Consider the following 19,639-nt stretch of genomic DNA (forward strand, 5'->3'; position numbering starts at 1 on the left):
ATCTATGCCTTTATTGTGGGAAGCCAGGTCATTTCGCCAAAGAGTGTCCGATTCGGCCGGCTAAAAAGAAACTCATGGCCACAACTCAAGATCCTCTTCAGGAATCGGAAAACTAGGTTTCTCGAGGGAAGGAGAGACCGATCCCTCGGGAAATAAGACTTTTGAGGTCTCACGATTTATTACTAGTGTTGCCAATCATGTACCTCGTCATTTCACAATTAGGCTGGTTTTGATTTTGGCTAACCAACAAAAACATAGTATTCCTGTTTTGATCGACTCAGGAGCCACCGGAAACTTTTTTGATTTAGGATTCGCTAAAAGGTTAAACTTAACTAAAATTCCAAAAAGAGAACCAGAACCCGTGCGAGCTGTTGATGGTTCTGCACTTTCGTCTGGTTTGATCAGGTTTCACACTCCACCACTGCTTCTTCTATCTGACAATGGGCATACAGAGCTAACTGTGTTTGACCTTATTGATACTCCCGCCTTTGGAGTTATCCTGGGCATTCCATGGTTGGAGCTTCACAACCCAAAAATCGATTGGGTTAAGCGTACCGTAACTTTGGATTCAATGCACTGTAAAACAAATTGCTATCAAGAGCATAGAGACCCTGGTCAACCTCTTGTATGTGCTGCCACCCAATCAGACGTGGTGGAATTACCAATCGAATTTCAAGATTTTTCGGATGTGTTTGACCCTGTAAAAGCAACCAAGTTGCCCCCTCACAGGGTCTATGACTGCAGAATAGATCTAATCCCCGTAGCAGTTCTACCATGTAGTCGTGTTTATGCACTCACGGAACCAGAAAACCAATAGCTACGGACTTACTTAGATGAATTTCTGGAACTAGGCTTTATTCGGCATTCTACCTCTCCAGTCTCGTCTCCTTTATTTTTTGTAGCTAAAAAGACAGGTGATTTGAGGGACTGTATCGAGTATCGTGCGATTAATAAGGCCACTATTAAAAATCGATACCCACTTCCATTGATCCCTGTACGGTTAAATCAGGTTAAAGGATCAACAATTTATACCAAACTGGATCTTCGTGGGGCTTACCACTTAATCAGAGTAAAGGAAGGTGACGAATGGAAAACTGCCTTTCGTACTAAATTTGGCCTGTTCGAATATACAGTGATGCCTTTTGGTCTCTGCAACGCTCCGGCAGCCTTCCAATACTTCATTAATGAGGTGTTGCATGAACTGTTGGACATTTGTGTCATTGTATATATCGACGATATTCTAATTTTCTCCAAAACTCCAGAAGATCATGTAACACATGTTAGACTGGTTTTACAAAAATTACGAGATAATTCTTTGTTTGTAAAACTTGAGAAATGTGTTTTTAACACAACAAAAGTGGAATTCTTAGGTTACTGGTTGTCCCCTGAAGGCATAGTCATGGATCCCAAAAAGGTAAAAGCAATTTTGGATTGGCCTACTCCTACTTCTGTCAAAGAAGTACAAAGGATTCTGGGGTTTGCAAACTTCTACAGGAGGTTTATCTCGAAGTTTTCGGAAATTGTGGTGCCAATTACTAGTCTTCTACAGAAAGGAAAGAAATTTCAGTGGAATGAAGAAGCAGAACAAGCTTTCGACCTTTTAAAAAAGGCCTTCACTTCTGCCCCCATTCTAACACATCCTGACCCGGTCAGACCTTTTTTCGTTGAAGCAGATGCTTCACAAACTGCAATTGGGGGAGTTCTGTTACAGAAAGATGCAAGTTCAGGGAGTTTCCATCCTATAGCCTTTTTCTCCAGGAAGCTGTTGCCAGCAGAACAGAATTATACAATCGCTGAGCGAGAACTTTTAGCGATCAAGGCCGTCTTTCAGGAATGGAGACATCATCTCCTAGGAGCCAAGCATACAATAACCATATTTTCTGATCACAAGAACTTACAGTTTTACTCCACAGTGAAATCATTCACGCCACGACAGATGAGGTGGTTGCAATTCTTTAGTGAATTCAATTTCGTGATCACTTATAGACCTGGGACCAAACAATTATTATCTGATACTCTTTCACGTTTAGTTTGCGATAGAAACAAAGAAACTGAAAAAGGGCAACAGAGTATCATACCAGTGGAAAAAAGTTGCGCAGAAATCACTCAACTAGACTTCCTATCTTTACTCAGAGATCGGAATAAAGAACTAAATCAAAAGGATTGGCTTGCACAAAAACAGACTTCTATATCAGATGGTATATTTTATCTCAAAAATAAAATATTCATTCCAAACGAAGACTTGAGAAAACAAGTGATAAAATGGAACCATGATTTAGGTTTGGTCGCTCATCCTGGAATTAACAAGACAGTCGAATTGTGTCAAAGATACTTTTGGTGGAAAGGCATGAAAAATGATATACAGCAGTATGTTCAGACTTGTCCGGTGTGTGCCCGACAAAAGTCTTCACACTCATTTCCAGTTGGTTTACTGCAACCGATGGAGATACCTTCGACACGGTGGACCACAACATCCTTCTCCACCGTGTCGAACAGGCTGGCATCCAGGGCCTGGCGCTGGCCTGGGTCAGATCCTTTCTGACAGGCAGGTCCCAGACCCTCAGCCTGGGCTCCTTTAGAGCTCCCAGAGAGCATTCGCTCTGCGGGGTTCCCCAGGGCTCTTCTCTGTCCCCTCTTCTTTTCAATCTCTATCTTCGCCCCCTTCTTTTTTCTTTGAGGCAGTGGGACGATACCGTGTTCAACTACGCGGACGACCTGCAACTCATCTTTTCTCTTAACTCCCCTTCTGCTATCCCCAACTTTCAAGCAGTTATGTCCCACATTCTCCAGTGGATGGGCCACAATCAGTTAAAACTGAACCCCGGAAAGACGGAGCTTCTTCTCCCCGGCAAGAGTGCCTCCTTCTGGGGGCCTCAATTCTGGCCGGTGGACATGGGCCCCCCTCCCACCCCTGCAGCTTCGGTGAAGAGCCTGGGGGTCACCATTGACTCCGCCTTATCCCTAGGGCCGCAGGTAGGGACCGTGGTCTCGTCCTGCATCTACCAACTGCGCAGGATCAGGAAAGTGGCATACCTCTTCACACCTGATGCCCTCCTGCACGTCATCATGGCCCTCGTCCTCTCCCGCCTAGATTTCTCCAATTCGATCTACCACGGCCTGTCCAAAACATCGATGGCTAGACTACAAGTGGTCCAAAACCAGGCGGCGAGACTAGCTTTAGGGATTCAGAAGTGGAAATCTGCCAGGCCCCTCCTTGTCAAACTCCACTGGCTCCCTGTCGTCTCCAGGGCAGCCTTCAAGACCGGCTGCCTTGTCTTCAAGTCACTACTCGGCCCTTGCCCTGCTTTTGTCAAATCCCTCATCAGTCCCTACTGCCCATCCCGTACTCTGAGATCTTCTCACCTTCATCTTCTGACTGTTCCTTCTTTCAAGCTCTGTAGATCTGGAGGCCGGAGATTTGCTTACCTGGCCCCCAAGCTTTGGAACTCTTTCCCTCTCCCCCTCAAAATCTCCAACTCCCTAACCCTCTTTCGCAAGTCTTTAAAAACCTGGCTCTTCCCCCAATCTGTCTAGTCTCTCTGTCTTCTGTACTCTTTACCAGCGCCAGGAAACCCATGGTGTCAGCGCGCTTTATAAGTTCCCCCTACGATACGATATGATACGACACCCTGGCATACTATCAGCTTAGATTTTATAACAGATCTACCAAGATCAGCAGGAATGACTACTATTCTAGTAGTGGTGGATTTGTTATCCAAAATGGGGCATTTTATTCCGTTACCTAAACTACCCTCTGCAGAAGAATTCAGTAAGGTGTTTTTAGCTAACATTGTAAAATTACATGGTCTGCCACAAAAAATCATTTCAGACAGAGGGCCACAATTCCTGTCTAAATTTTGGAAACAATTGAGCACACATCTAGGGATTGACTTAGCTTTATCATCAGCTTTCCACCCTCAAACTGATGGGCAAACCGAGAAAGTGAATCAATACCTGGAACAAAGTTTGCATTGTTTAACCACCACTTTAACCACAGAATGGATAGACGCCCTGCCTTTAGCTGAATTCACTTATAATAACACTGTGCACTCAGCCCTTGGTTGTTCCCCGTTTTATTTTCTCACTGGCCAACATCCCAGAACTTTACCTGTGATATTTCCAGAAAAAGGAACCAATATGCCGGCAGTCTCGGAAAGATTGACTAGTTTACGTAAATTCCAAGAAAATGTAAAACTAACATTGACTAGGCAAAAAGAAAAGATGAAACGTTATGCTGATCAACATAACACACCCGCCCCTGTTTATAAACCTGGGGATCAGGTTTGGTTATCAACCAAGAATATACAGATTGAGGGACCTAAAAAACTAAAACCCAGATTCATCGGTCCGTTTTCTATAGAAAAAATAATAAACCCAGTTTCTGTGAGGTTAGCCCTTCCTCAAGACTATAAAATTCATCCAGTATTCCATGTGTCTCTGATAAAGCCTGTACAACCTGACACCCGTCCTGATGCTCCACCCCCTCCACTTGTTGTAGGAGATCACATTGAGTATGAGGTCAAAAAGGTACTGGATTCAAAAAGACTTAGGGGGCGTTTGTACTATCTAATCGACTGGAAAGGCTATGATAGTGCAGAACGATCCTGGGAACCTGAGAGCAATGTTCACGCCCCCCATCTGATTCGCTCTTTTCATGCTTTGAATCCCAATAAACCACGACCCTTGAGAAGGCCTTTGGGGGGGGAAACTGTCAAGAAAACTTAAGCATAGTCTGCAGATTCAATAGGAAAAAGCCATGTTAATGCAGAAGTAGTGTTTTGGAGGTAGCAATGCTTGTTATGTAACATATTTGTATAGCGCAATGCTTATTGTCATAGGGATCTGTAGGAGAATATTCATGAAGGCATCACGTTGAGCAGGTGCGCTCAACTGACGCTCTCCCACACGTGAAACTCAGCCTATAAAAGGCTCGCCGGTTCCCTGAAACAACGCTTCGCTTCACAGCATACGCGTCGCTTCAGGAGCCTCCAGGACCTCGTTCCCCAGCACCCAGCCCCGCCCACTATCCAGAGCTCAGCACCAACTTGCCCGTCCCTGTCCACGGAGCAATCGAGCATTTGGAGGAATCCTCCACACATGCAGCATTCCGGCGATGTCAAGGCTCCGTCAGAGACAGATCTAGTGACTTCCGTTTTTTTCGAGTCAGAGCTCGTTTTCAGTCGGACCAGCTTAACCCTTCCGGTCCCAGAACTTGGTCTTCCGGCAGATCGCAGGATACAGTAAGACCTTTCTGTTGTTGCTAATAAGGAAACAAACCTTGGCCAAGACAACAAACGAACCTTGGCAAAAACAATAGTTTAACCTAACTGAACTTAGACTAAAGTGTAAGCCGGACATTTTTATTTTATGGACACAGTATTTGTGTTTTTCTTGGTATCTTTTAGGCTTATAATTGAATGTTCATTTTTCAGTGGTGATTTAAACTGCAAAGTCTTCTCATGGTACTGCAGTGACTTAAACTGCAAAACTGATTGTTAAGCTGTGTCGATCTACAGAATTGAGTAGTTGTTATTAGGGACTCTGTGTTCTTTTTTCTTTATATTTCTACAGATTCCCTTTAAAGACACATTTGTATCAGTGCAAGGTAAGATGCAACTGTTGCATGCTGAGAGTGGTTTGAAGTTACACTAACCAGTTCTTTTACTTTGGTCAGTTCCTTTAACTTGGTGAAACAATAGAATACGGATGAACATTTACCCTGTGCGTTTATGTTTTAAAAGTGCTAAAAATTCCTAAGCAGCTCAGTGAATGTTTAGTGACGTCTCATAAACTTGCACAAGAAGCACAGGAATGGGCTTTCAAATTGTTGGTATGTACAAAGTTAACTCTTACTGAATTTATTACAAAGACTGCAGAACAATAAGAAACTAGTGGTGATTAATGTTGATCTTACAATACAGTACTGCAGTCTATGAACCACGACAGTTAAGAGAAAGTCCAGATTGCTTCAAAAGAGAGAGAGACAGTCATCTCAAGAAGAGATCCAGTGTTGTTTGTTTCTCTCTTTCGCTTTCCTTTCCCCCATCCACTACCCTTCCCGTCCCCCACTTCCCTGTCCCTTTAGGGGTCAGCAGATTGTGCCAAGTTTTGAAATTCTTGCCACATTTGTTGGTCTCTGGAGGTATTGGGACTAGTCGGCTCCAAGACGGAAGAAACCTGGACTCTTGAGGTGGCGTTACTGACAGTGCCCAGCATTGGAGTGTGTGTGTGGCTAAGACCCCCAGCAGCATAGGGTGTGTGTGGCTAAGACCCCCAGCAGTGCCCAGCAGTGCCCAGCATTGGAGTGTGTGTGTGGCTAAGACCCCCAGCAGTTGCGGCAGTGCCCAGCAACATAGTTTGTGTGTTGCTAAGACCCCCAGCAGTGCCCAGCAGTGACCAGCATTGGAGTGTGTGTGTGGCTAAGACCCCCATCAGTGCCCAGCAGCATAGGGTGTGTGTGGCTAAGACCTTCAGCAGTGCGCAGCATTAGAGTGAGTGTGTGGCTAAGACCCCCAGCAGTGTCCAGCAGTGCCCAGCAGTGCCCAGCATTGGAGTGTGTGTGTGGCTAAGACCCCCAGCAGGGCCCAGCAGCATAGGGTGTGTGTGGCTAAGACCCCCAGCAGTGCCTAGCAGTGCCCAGCATTGGAGTATGTGTGTGGCTAAGACCCCCAGCAGTGCCCAGCAGTGCCCAGCAGCATAATGTGTGTGTTGCTAAGACCCCCAGCAGTGCCCAGCAGTGCCTAGCAGTGCCCAGCATTGGAGTGTGTGTGTGGCTAAGACCCCCATCAGTGCCCAGCAGCATAGGGTGTGTGTGGCTAAGACCCTCAGCAGTGCACAGCATTAGAGTGTATGTGTGTGGCTAAGACCCCCAGCACTGCCCAGCACTGCCCAGCAGTGCCCAGCAGTGCCCAGCATTAGAGGATCTCCAACCGACCCATGCCCACACCACGTCTTCAACAAAGCCGCCGCCACCGTAGCACCCCATCTCCGAGACACCATCAACTCCTCCTTCCACACCGCCACCTTCCTGGAGAGCTGGAAGCACGCCGAGCTGACCGCCCTCCTGAAGAAACCAACGGCGGACCCCACCGACCTCAAGAACTACCGTCCCATCTCGCTCCTCCCTTTTCCGGCCAAAGTCATCGAGAAGACCGTCAACAAACAGCTTGCCGCCTTCCTTGTGACGAACGGATCCCTCAACCACTCGCAGTCCGGATTTCGAGCCAACCACAGCACCGAGACCGCCCTGATCGCTGCCACCGACGACATCAGAACCCTAATAGACAACGGAGAAACAGCGGCCCTCATCCTCCTGGACCTCTCCGCAGCGTTTCACACGGTCTGCCACCGCACCCTAGTGAAGCCCCTCAGCAACATCGGAATCCGAGAAAAAGCACTGGAGTGGATCATCTCGTTCCTCACCAGAAGAACCCAGAGAGTCCGCCTCCCTCCGTTCAGATCCGAGGCCACCAAAGTCATCTGCGGTGTACCACAAGGATCTTCTCTCAGCCCGACCCTCTTCAACGCCTACATGAGCCCCTCGTAGCCATCGCACGCCAACACCACCTCAACATCATCTCCTACACCGACGACACCCGGCTGATCCTCTCCCTCACAAACAATCCCACCACCGCCAGAGCCAACCTACACGAAGGGATGAAAGACGTCGCCGACTGGATGAGGAACAGCCGGCTTAAACTGAACTCGGACAAGACGGAAGTCCTCATCCTGGGATCATCACCCTCCGCCTGGGACGACTCCTGGTGGCCCCCAAACCAACGGACCACTCACGCAACCTGGGATTCATCCTGGACTCCTCCCTGTCAATGAGCAGACAAGTCAACGCCGTTTCTTCCTCGTGCTTCAATACCCTGCGCATGCTCCGAAAGATCTGCCCAACATTGTAGTGTGTGTGTGGCTAAGACCCCCAGCAGTGCCCAGCAGTGCCCAGCATTGGAGTGTGTTTGTGGCTAATACCCCAGCAGTGCCCAGCATTAGAGTGTGTGTGTGGCTAAGACCCCCATCAGTGCCCAGCAGTGCCCATCAGTGCCCAGCATTGGAGTGTGTGTGTGGCTAAGACCCCCATCAGTGCCCAGCAGCATAGTGTGTGTGTGGCTAAGACCCACAGCAGTGCCCAGCATTGGAGTGTGTGTGTGGCTAAGACCCCCATCAGTGCCCAGCAGCATAGGGTGTGTGTGGCTAAAACCCTCAGCAGTGCCCAGCAGCATAGGGTGTGTGTGGCTAAGACCCCCAGCAGTGTCCAGCAGTGCCCAGCAGTGCCCAGCATTGGAGTGTGTGTGTGTGTGTCTAAGACCCCCAGCAGTGCCAAGCAGGTCCCAGCAGTTCTCAGCATTGGAGTTTGTGTGTGGCTAGGACCCCCATCAGTGCCCATCAGTGCCCAGCAGCATAGGGTGTGTGTGGCTAAGACCCCCATCAGTGCCCAGCAGCATAGGGTGTGTGTGGCTAAGACCCTCAGCAGTGCCCATCATTAGAGTGAGTGTGTGGCTAAGACCCCCAGCAGTGTCCAGCAGTGCCCAGCATTGGAGTGTGTGTGTGGCTAAGACCCCCAGCAGTGCCCAGCAGCATAGGGTGTGTGTGGCTAAGACCCCCAGCAGTGCCCAGCAGTGCCCAGCATTGGTGTGTGTGTGTGGCTAAGACCCCCAGCAGTGCCCAGCAGCATAGGGTGTGTGTGGCTAAGACCCCCAGCAGTGCCCAGCAGTGCCCAGCAGTGCCCAGCATTAGTGTGTGTGTGTGGCTAAGACCCCCAGCAGTGCCCAGCAGTGCCCAGCATTGGAGTGTGTGTGTGTGGCTAAGACCTCCAGCAGTGCCCAGCAGTGCCCAGCAGCATAGTGTGTGTGTTGCTAAGACCCCCAGCAGTGCCCAGCAGTTCCCAGCATTGGAGTGTGTGTGTGGCTAAGACCCCCATCAGTGCCCAGCAGCATAGGGTGTGTATGGCTAAGACTCTCAGCAGTGCCCAGCAGTAGAGTGTATGTGTGTGGCTAAGACCCCCAGCAGTGCCCAGCATTAGAGTGTGTGTGTGGCTAAGACCCCCAGCAGTGCCCAGCAGCATAGTGTGTGTGTTGCTAAGACCCCCAGCAGTGCCCAGCAGTGCCCAGCAGTTTCCAGCATTGGAGGGTGTGTGTGGCTAAGACCCCCATCAGTGCCCAGAAGCATAGGGTGTGTGTGGCTAAGACCCTCAGCAGTGCCCAGCATTAGTGTGTGTGTGTGGCTAAGACCCCCAGCAGTGTCCAGCAGTGCCCATCAGTGCCCATCATTGGAGTGTTTGTGTGGCTAAGACCCCCAGCAGTGCCCAGCAGCATAGGGTGTGTGTGGCTAAGACCCCCAGCAGTGCCCAGCAGTGCCCAGCAGTGCTCAGCATTGGAGTGGGTGTGTGGCTAAGACCCCCAGCAGTGCCCAGCAGCATAGTGTGTGTGTTGCTAAGACCCCCAGCGGTGCCCAGCAGTTCCCAACATTGGAGTGTGTGTGTGGCAAAGACCCCCATCAGTGCCCAGCAGCATAGGGTGTGTGTGGCTAAGACCCTCAGCAGTGCCCATTAGTAGAGTGTATGTGTGTGGCTAAGACCCCCAGCAGTGCCCAGCATTAGAGTGTGTGTGTGGCTAAGACCCCCAGCAGTGCCCAGCAGCATAGGGTGTGTGTGGGTAAGACCCCCAGCAGTGTCCAGCAGTGCCCAGCATTGGAGTGTGTGTGTGGCTAAGACCCCCAGCAGTGCCCAGCAGTGCCAAGCAGTGCCCAGCGTTGGAGTGTGTGTGTGGCTAAGACCCCCATCAGTGCCCAGCAGTGCCAAGCAGCATGGGGTGTGTGTGGTTAAGACCCCCATCAGTGCCCAGCAGCATAGGGTGTGTGTGGCTAAGTCCCTCAGCAGTTGCCAGAAGTGCCCAGCATTAGAGTGTGTGTGTGGCTAAGACCCCCAGCAGTGCCCAGCAGTGCCCAGCATTGCAGTGTGTGTGTGTGGCTAAGACCCCCAGCAGTGCCCAGCAGCATAGGGTGTGTGTGGCAAAGACCCCCAACAGTGTCCAGCAGTGCCCAGCAGTGCCCAGCAGTGCCCAGCATTGGAGTGTGTGTGTGGCTAAGACCCCCAGCAGTGCCCAGCATTGGAGTGTGTGTGTGTGTGGCTAAGACCCCCATCAGTGCCCAGCAGTGCCCAGCAGCATAGGGTGTGTGTGGCTAAGACCCCCATCAGTGCCCAGCAGCATAGGGTGCGGGTGGCTAAGATCCTCAACAGTGCCCAGCAGTGCCTAGCATTAGATTGTGTGTGTGGCTAAGACCTCCAGCAGTGTCCAGCAGTGCCCAGCATTGTAGTGTTTGTGTGGCTAAGACCCCCATCAGTGCCCAGCAGTGCCTAGCATCATAGGGTGTGTGTGGCTAGGACCACCATCAGTGCCCAGCAGCATAGGGTGTGTGTGGCTAAGACCCTCAGCAGTGCCCAGCATTAGAGTGTGTGTGTGGCTAAGACCCCCAGCAGTGCCCAGCAGTGCCCAGCATTGGAATGTGTGTGTGGCTAAGACCCCCAGCAGTGCCCAGCAGCATAGGGTGTGTGTGGCTAAGACCCCCAGCACTGCCCAGCAGTGCCCAGCATTGGAGTGTGTGAGTGGCTAAGACCCCCAGCAGTGCCCAGCAGTGCCCAACATTGGAGTGTGTGTGTGGCTAAGACCCCCAGCAGTGCCCAGCAGTGCCCAGCATTGGAGTGTGTTTGTGGCTAAGACACCCAGCAGTGCCCAGCAGTGCCCAGCAGTATCCAGCATTAGAGTGTGTGTGTGGCTAAGACCCCCAGCAGTGCCCAGCAGTGCCAATCAGTGCCCAGCATTGGAGTGTGTGTGTGGCTAGGACCCCCATCAGTGTCCAGCAGTGCCCAGCAGCATAGTGTGTGTGTGGCTAAGACCCCCAGCAGTGCCCAGCATTGGAGTGTGTTTGTGGCCAAGCCCCCCATCAGTGCCCAGCAGCATAGGGTGTGTGTGGCTAAGACACTCAGCAATGCCCAGCAGCATAGGGTGTGTGTGGCTAAGACCCCCAATAGGGGGTCCAGCAGTGCCCAGCAGTGTCCAACATTGGAGTGTGTGTGTGGCTAAGACCCCCAGCAGTGCCCAGCAGGTCCCATCAGTTCCCAGCATTGGAGTGTGTGTGTGGCTAAGACCCCCATCAGTGCCCAGCAGCATAGGGTGTGTGTGGCTAAGACCCCCATCAGTGCCCAGCAGCATAGGGTGTGTGTGGCTAAGACCCTCAGCAGTGTCCAGCAGTGCCCAGCAGTGCCCAGCATTGGAGTGTGTGTGTGGCTAAGACCCCCAGCAGTGCCCAGCATTGGAGTGTGTGTATGGCTAAGACCCCCATCAGTGCCCAGCAGCATAGGGTGTGTGTGGCTAAGACCCTCAGCAGTGCCCAGCATTAGAGTGTGTGTGTGGCTAAGACCCCCAGCAGTGTCCAGCAGTGCCCAGCAGTGCCCAGCATTGGAGTGTGTGTGTGTGGCTAAGACCCCCAGCAGTGCCCAGCATTGGAGTGTGTCTGTGGCTAAGACCCCCATCAGTGCCCAGCAGCATAGGGTGTGTGTGGCTAAGACCCCCATCAGTGCCCAGCAGCATAGGGTGTGTGTGGCTAAGACCCCCATCAGTGCCCAGCAGCATAGGGTGTGTGTGGCTAAGACACTCAGCAGTGCCCAGCAGTGCCCAGCATTAGAGTGTGTGTGTGGCTAAGACCCCCAGCAGTGTCCAGCAGTGCCCAGCAGTGCCTAGCATTGGAGTGTGTGTGTGTGGCTAAGACCCCCAGCAGTGCCCAGCATTGGAGTGTGTGTGTGGCTAAGACCCCCATCAGTGCCCAGCAGCATAGGGTGTGTGTGGATAAGACCCCCATCAGTGCCCAGCAGCATAGGGTGTGTGTAGCTAAGACCCTCAGCAGTGCCCAGCAGTGCCCAGCATTAGAGTGTGTGTGTGGCTAAGACCCCCAGCAGTGCCCAGCAGCATAGGGTGTGTGTTGCTAAGACCCCCAGCAATGACCATCAGTGCCCAGCAGCATACGGTGTGTGTGGCTAAGACCCCCAGCAGTGCCCAGCAGTGCCCAGCAGCATAGGGTGTGTGTGGATATTAGTCCCAGCAGTGCCCAGCAGTAAAAGCAGAAACATACCATTGTTAACCTCATTACCATCAGGAAATAGACACATGTTACTATACCCAAATCTGAATAGCACACCAGCTCCCATGCACACAGCAGTCTAAGCCATAATCAGAAAAACTAAAGTACAGAAACAAAAATAAAAAGCTTTATTCAGCTGCATCCAAAAGGAAAACATAAATATGAGTCCATGCTCCCAGATGGCCAATAGCCAGTCCAAATAATTGAGAGAATATGTTGTGCCTTCCTGGATGTTGTCACACCCAAACTTGCCTGCACATAGAGTTCACTCGTCTGTGGAAAAAGTGGGGGCATCATCTGGGGAATCCTCCAGCACCGCAGGGACAGGAGAGGGAAGGACAGATGTAGTGGGTGCAGGTGGTATGGATTCCTCCACACTGGCCGGTGCATCGCAGTATGTTGCAAGATAGACTTGGCTGCATACTTCAGCCAGTTCTGAAAAACTACCACCTGAACCCGGGGACACATTGGGGGTGGAGGTAGAGGGCTGTGAGTCTGTTGGCGTGGGTCTGTGGATGCGTGTGTGATGCCTGTCCCCTCTCCCTGTGGGTGTTCCTACAACCCCTAGAGATTGGGTGTATGGTGATTTGCGCTTTGTCTTGCGTGTGGGTGTGCTGGGTGTGTCTGTTGTGGTGTCTGACCTGTGGCGTCTGCGTGTATGTTGGGAAGGTATGGGAGAGGCTGAGGTGGATGGGTCTGAAGGATGGGGGGGGCAGATGCTGCTGGGTGGACAGAGCTGCCGTCAGTGATGACTCTATGGCAGCCACTCCGACTTAGATCAGACATGGCAGATGACATGTCCTCCATGAACGACATCAACTGGGGTATGATTTGTGTATGTCCATGGAGGACAGTCAACATGGATGTCAGACCTACTACAATCTGCCGGAGTAGGTCCACAGACTCAGCACTGAGGGCAGCAGGGGACACAGGGGCAGGTCCTGCGGTGCCGGGAACAAAGGAGACACGGGGGCTAGCACGGACCCTAGGGACCCTAGCAACTGGGAGGGTGGAGTTGGAACTGGAGGAGGAGGGGCTAGGCAAAGATGAAGAAGATGCCATTGTTGTATATTCCCCCTCCTCCGGAGAGTCTGATTCCGAGCCGTCTGCATGGTAGGAAATGTCGTGCACATGGGGTCCGGCCCGCTGACTCTCCTCACCCTCCATGCCACTGCCTCCCTCTGACTCCTCAAAGCAGGTGGCACTGTCACTGAGTCCCTCTGTCTGGTCCGGGCCTGTGTCTCCTCCAGATTGCGGTGATGATGCTGTTGGAAAGGAGAAGAAGAAAAACATATCAGTCACCTGTACACATCAGACATATCAGGTACAAATCATTTGGCCACATTTCTAAACATGGCATGCATCATGAGTCACAAGTCACTGAACTCTGCACAATGCTAAGCCTAGTCTTGTGCAATCGGAAGAGACACAATGTTCAATGTATAGTAGGATACAAGTAACAGGCAAGGCAACAACTTCTATGAGAGACATATTGATGAGCCACTGCCTGACAACAGGATAGCTGATGATGAATCACTGTTCATTTGCCCACCCTGCCACACAAATCCAGACCCGGTCATGTTTGAATTGCTGTGATCCTGTGCCACATGGGAAAAGTCCTTAATGAACTGCCATGTGATGCCATCCTGGGACCTGAACCAAGTGTACCATCACCTCAGACTGGCATCACAGCTGTCTACACCCAAAGTCACATTGTGTGGCTGACCATCATTATGATTTACAAACAACATGCAAAATATTTTGAGCATATCCACACACACACGGCACAGTGTGAGTATGCAGAAGCCAAAATTAGTGTACATGTACAGTGTGCACCTGTAGCTAACACATGACAATTAGAAAGTTCACCATGGACAAAGGCCACTGAGGCTGACTCGTGCCGAAAACACATGTTGAGACTCCTGATCAGTGCCAAAATTTGAAGAAGGGCAGACACAGTGCACATGTGGTGCTACATGTAAGGTACCAACAGGTGTCACAGACCTCCCTCCAACATGATGATGTGCAAAGGAAAAAGCATACTAAGACATTGCACCTTCGGAGTACCTGTGAAAATAATCTCTTAGCCAAAGCCGTGAGTCGCCGGCTTTGCACCAGTTGAGTGCATGGAGGAATTCATATCCTGTGTACAACGTTTTCAAAAGATCGAACATTACAAATGAAACATCAGGTCGCCCAATTCATTGCGGCTGAGTCATAGATGAGGAACATCCCGTTTAATTATTGGAAACCATATAGGGAATTACTATACTAAATTGACAGGAACCACGCGTTCTTGAAGCCAGACGGCTCTACTGGATGGGTGATTTTTTCAAACACCCACGGGGATCATAATTCCAGAATACCCCATAGGTGCACTTTTACTAACCCACAACCATTGTCCTGAAGAAGACCCGCCCTAGACCCTGAAGTAAGGCGTTCAAGGGTCGAAACGTCGATGCGATTACCATCAACGGACCAGTTCATAAACATTCAGTTCCTAAGGCCAAGTGGAGTGGCGTGCTGAATGTATTATAACTCAATATAGAAACTGGCCTGTAAAGTGTTTAGTCAAAAAAAACACGAACCTTCTCCCCTCCCACTTGTCACTCACTTGTTGTATATAACTCACTTTTTCACGAGTACACCACATGTCACTTTGCATGCACTGTATTCATATGCGCCATTCATTATGAAATATTGTTTAACTGTTTGGAGTAATTTATGTGTATAAAAAGCAAATATCTTCAAGAATATAACTAATACAGTGATTAAAAAGTATAGTGTTACACTGTTCTTCTTCGTATGGGATTTGCTTTTTGAGAATAGTGGTTATCTCATAATTCTATAAAATAATCCTTTGATTAAAACAAGGAAAATCTTGGAAAGAGTGATATATGTTTTGAAGTAATCAGTTGGCATGCCCGACAGAACCACTGTATTCACTAATATGGAGGTCTGGGAACACCACTTCCAGGACCCGGAGCATGTGGGGGTGAGGTGGCGGGTGCCGCCATGCTGGCGTGGAGCTTCCAGCTTTAGCTGTACCCTGGCGATGCGGCGAGTCCAGCACCGGATGTCCTGCCACCTCTTCCTGATGTTACTGAGCCTCCTGCGAGGCCCCCCCTCAGTCCTGACAGCCCTGGCGATGTCCAGCCAGATGTCACCCTTCTCATAGGCAGATACCTGTCACAAATATAAAGTGAGACAACATCAGTACACCTGGTCCATGTCCCAAAGACACACATGTGCAACAAATACTCGATGACAACAGGGCATAGAATGCTGACCACACTTGCATCATTGTCCAGGTGTATGTGGCCTGTGAGCAAACAGAAATGCACTACATGCCATGGAAAGGCTACAGATGATATAAGGGGTGCAAACCACTCTTTCAGCATGACACACACTGAGCAATATATGCTACATCAGGGTGCACTGCAGTACGTGACATGCTGTCACACACCCCACTACACCAAATAACCCTATGCAAACAACACTGTACACACCGGCACTCACTCCAAACTACATAGCATCTCTTAACAATACATACACAATGGCTGTAGTGTCAAGAGGAGTGTGGCTCGATGGTTAGAGCGGCAGACCCTGATGCAGAGTTCTGGCCAGGGACCAGGGTTCGATTCCCGCCTCGGCGGGGTCTCGGGCTCAATTTCCTCGGACCTGTTAATTCTCGCCTCAGTGCCTATTCTAATCACGGGCCCCACGCTGCAACTCTGGGCAATAGCTTGCTTAGCCTCCACACCGGCCCCAACAGCGCTAAGGATGCCTGGCTTCACCCTGGTGGTGCCCAGAAGTGGACACTCCACAGGGAAAGCCAGGAGGGGTTCCACAGGGGTATGAGTATCAGCGCCAGGAAGCCGCATAGGCGACACCGCAAGGTGACCGTCTGGTGACAGTGTGCTCTATAAGTACCATGACATTTACATTTACATTTACAACAGGTGCACAGTCCAAGGTATTGCACACATCACTCAGCTGCTCCTCTGGTCTCCCACACATATTGCTGTAGTTAGGCAGGAGGGAATCCAGCCGGGTCTTGTTCTCCCCATCACTGAATGCAGGTGCCCTCTCCATGTCCAGCTAATCAGGGTCCAGAGGATACAGAGACAGCTGCTGTGTTTTCCACTCCAATGTTGTGCAGGCAAGTGCCCTCCCACAGCCACATGTTGCCTTATATATGTGCTGCAGAGGGTCTGTGAGTCCAAGGAGTACTATGTGATAGGCCCAAATAGTTTGCATCCTATGTTTCATCCAATCCCATGACACATAAGGCCATGACACACATATGCATGGTTTGAAAACTGAGCCTGAGTTGACCAACAACTTTTGCAACATTGTATACTTTTGCCCAACTGAATTTTCCAGAACACCGTTAGAACACTCTAAAATCTCTGTTTCAATGACAACCTGGCTGCATTCTAACCATTCCACTGTTCCCCTAGATGTTCCCTATGTATTTTCTTGAATCCCCACGCAAGAACGGTGCGATTGCCGTCGCAAATGCAACTCATACAATGGTGAAACGAGGCGTGCACACGCATGTACCATTGGGGTAAGCTCTGCTCCTATATGTCTACAATGCAATAGGGAAACGACCCGTACACACGCACGTTCACTTGGGGTGCGCTCTGCTCCGTATGGCTACAATGCAATAGGGAAACGAGATGTACACATGCACGTACCATTGGGGTACGCTCTGCTCTCGTATGTCTACAATGCAATAGGGAAACGACCCGTACACACGCACGTTCACTTAGGGTACGCTCTGCTCCGTATGGCTACAATGCAATAGGGAAACGAGGCGTACACACGCACGTACCATTGGGGTACGCTCTGCTCACGTATGTCTACAATGCAATAGGGAAACGACCCGTACACACGCACGTTCACTTGGGGTACGCTCTGCTCCGTGTGGCTACAATGCAATAGGGAAACAAGGCATTAACACGCACGTACCATTGGGGTACGCTCTGCTCGTGTATGTGTACAATGCTATAGGGAAATGAGGCGTACACACGCACTTACCATTGGGATTTGCTCTGCTTGAGTATGGCTACAATGCAATAGGGAAACGAGGCGTACACACGCACGTACCATTGGGGTACGCTCTGCTCGCGTACGTCTACAATGCAATAGGGAAACGAGGTGTACACACGCACGTACCATTGGGGTATGCTCTGCTCGAGTATGGCTACAATGCAATAGGGAAACGAGGCGTACACACGCACGTACCATTGGGGTACGCTCTGCTCGCGTATGGCTACAATGCAATAGGGAAACGAGGCATACACACGCACGTACCATTGGGGTACACTCTGCTCGCGTATGTCTACAATGCAATAGGGAAACGACCCGTACACACGCACGTTCACTTGGGGTACGCTCTGCTCCGATTGACTACAACGCAATAGGGAAACGAGGGGTACACACGCACGTTCACTTGGGGTACAGTGCGTAAGATGTGCTCAAGTGAATGCATGTGTAGGCTGCGTACATGACCTCATTCATGGCACCATTGGGAGAGTGACTCCAGGAAATCACATGGCAGGGCTGTAGTCTAGACTCATGTTGACGATGTGGACATCTGCATGGCATCCTTCCATCAGCAGGCCCTAGGTGTGGCAGACAGTGAAGAAGCACAGGAAATGCGATCTTGTGGCACAGTTGATGTGTGAAGAGCTGTTGAGACATGTCATTAATCATGGTGCACATGTTTTTCACATACATTCAACACTTCTCACCTGAGAAACGTCATTAACATATTGTGATGCACATCAACACTGGAATGGCACACCATTCAGTACAGTCAACTGTCACATGATGACAGCAACATGCCCACTGTCACAGATGTCAAATTGACGCCCAGCATGACCCTGTGTGACCAAGTCATGTGTGTGCCATGTGCGAGATTGTGCATGCAGTTTGTATCTGAAAGAAACAGGTTAGTATTAGATTCCTCACCTTAGAATATCCCCATGCGTCAGACTGGATCTGGAAATTAGTGCTTAGCAGTACCCTTGTGTGTCGGTAGGCGTCGTCTGAGGCTCCGCGTCCGTCGTCGGCGTCGTGTGCGCCTTGATGACGTTGTCTGAGTACTAAGCCGCCGCCTCCGCGTGATGACGTCAGGTCTTCTTTTTCCATGCCAGCAGCACAGATCCCGAATAAGTGGTACCTTAGTAATTTTGTTACTAAACTTTGTACGATCCCTTTTGATCATTTTACTTGAGTCCTCGACGCTGGACGGTGCCAATAGGGATGGCAGGTTTCAAGCCTTGTGAGGATTGCGACCGACTGATGTCGGTGAGCGACCATCAACGTTGGTGTCTCCACTGTCTCAACGTCAACCACGACGCCAAGAGCTGCTCCGACTGCCGGGCCCTCACTTCTGAAGCTAGGCGGGAGCGGTCCCGCAAGCGTCTCAGACTCCAGCAGTGGGCCCGCACCGCAAGAGGTCACGAACCGGATGGAGGTCGAGGGACCGGGCGTGGGGTCGGAGCCATCAGAGCTCCGGGAGTGTACATCACTCCTCCGGGTCAAAGTCAACAGGTAAGCACAAGAAGTCAAAGAGACGTCATCGCTCTTCCAACACCCCACGATGCCAGAGCAATGCGGACGGGGGTTTGGGTGACACTGCCCACGCAGCTCCGTCGGAGTCGCGGATGTCGTCGCCTGTCCCACACCCTCCGGTGCCTGGGCAGCATGCGACGCCAGAGGAGTTAGAGCGCTTCCTCATGGCCATGAGGTCCCTCGCTCCTCCGACGGGCTCCGCCACAGCTTCGGGCCCAGCGGACCCATCTGGGGGCCCTAGCGGGTCGGGTGCTTTGGCCCGACGCTGTCGTGTGCTTTGGCTGTGATGCCACCGGCGCCTTCGGCCCTGCACCGCTGGGCCCCACTGGATCCACTTCTGGATCCTGTTTGTCGCTGGTTGACCTCACGACCTCACCGGCAACAGTCCCCCAGGTGTCACCCCCGGCACCGTCCTGGGGCGGTGCTGTCCCTGATACCTCACTCGATCCGGCTCCGGCGTGGGGAGTTTAACTTCAACGAGCCGGGCCCATCTTTTGACAACCCTGATTATCATGGAATGGGTGATGAGGAGTATTGGGAGGGGTCTGAAGACCCTCTGACACATGAGTGTCAGTCCCAAGAGGACTGGACAGGTGGACTGGGATATGCGAGTGGTCTGGACACCTCGCCAGACACTGTTTTTGTCACAAATCCTACCGTGGCTTCGGAGGAGGGGGCAACCTACTGTGTGGTGTTGACGCGGGCGGCCAAAGCCTTGGCCCTTCATCTCCCCATCCCGGCCGTGAGGACCAACCTCCTCACTGAGGTCCTTCAACTGCAGTCAAGCTCGGCTAAGCCTCTGCTGCCGTTTAATGTGGCATCGACTGACGCTATTTTGGGCACTAGGTCCAGGCCCGCTACAGGTTTGGCTGTAGATAGGAACGTGGCCAGACGCCAACACCGGACCTCG

Source organism: Lissotriton vulgaris, chromosome 7, assembly GCF_964263255.1.
Source record: "Lissotriton vulgaris chromosome 7, aLisVul1.2, whole genome shotgun sequence".
NCBI lineage: Eukaryota > Metazoa > Chordata > Amphibia > Caudata > Salamandridae > Lissotriton > Lissotriton vulgaris.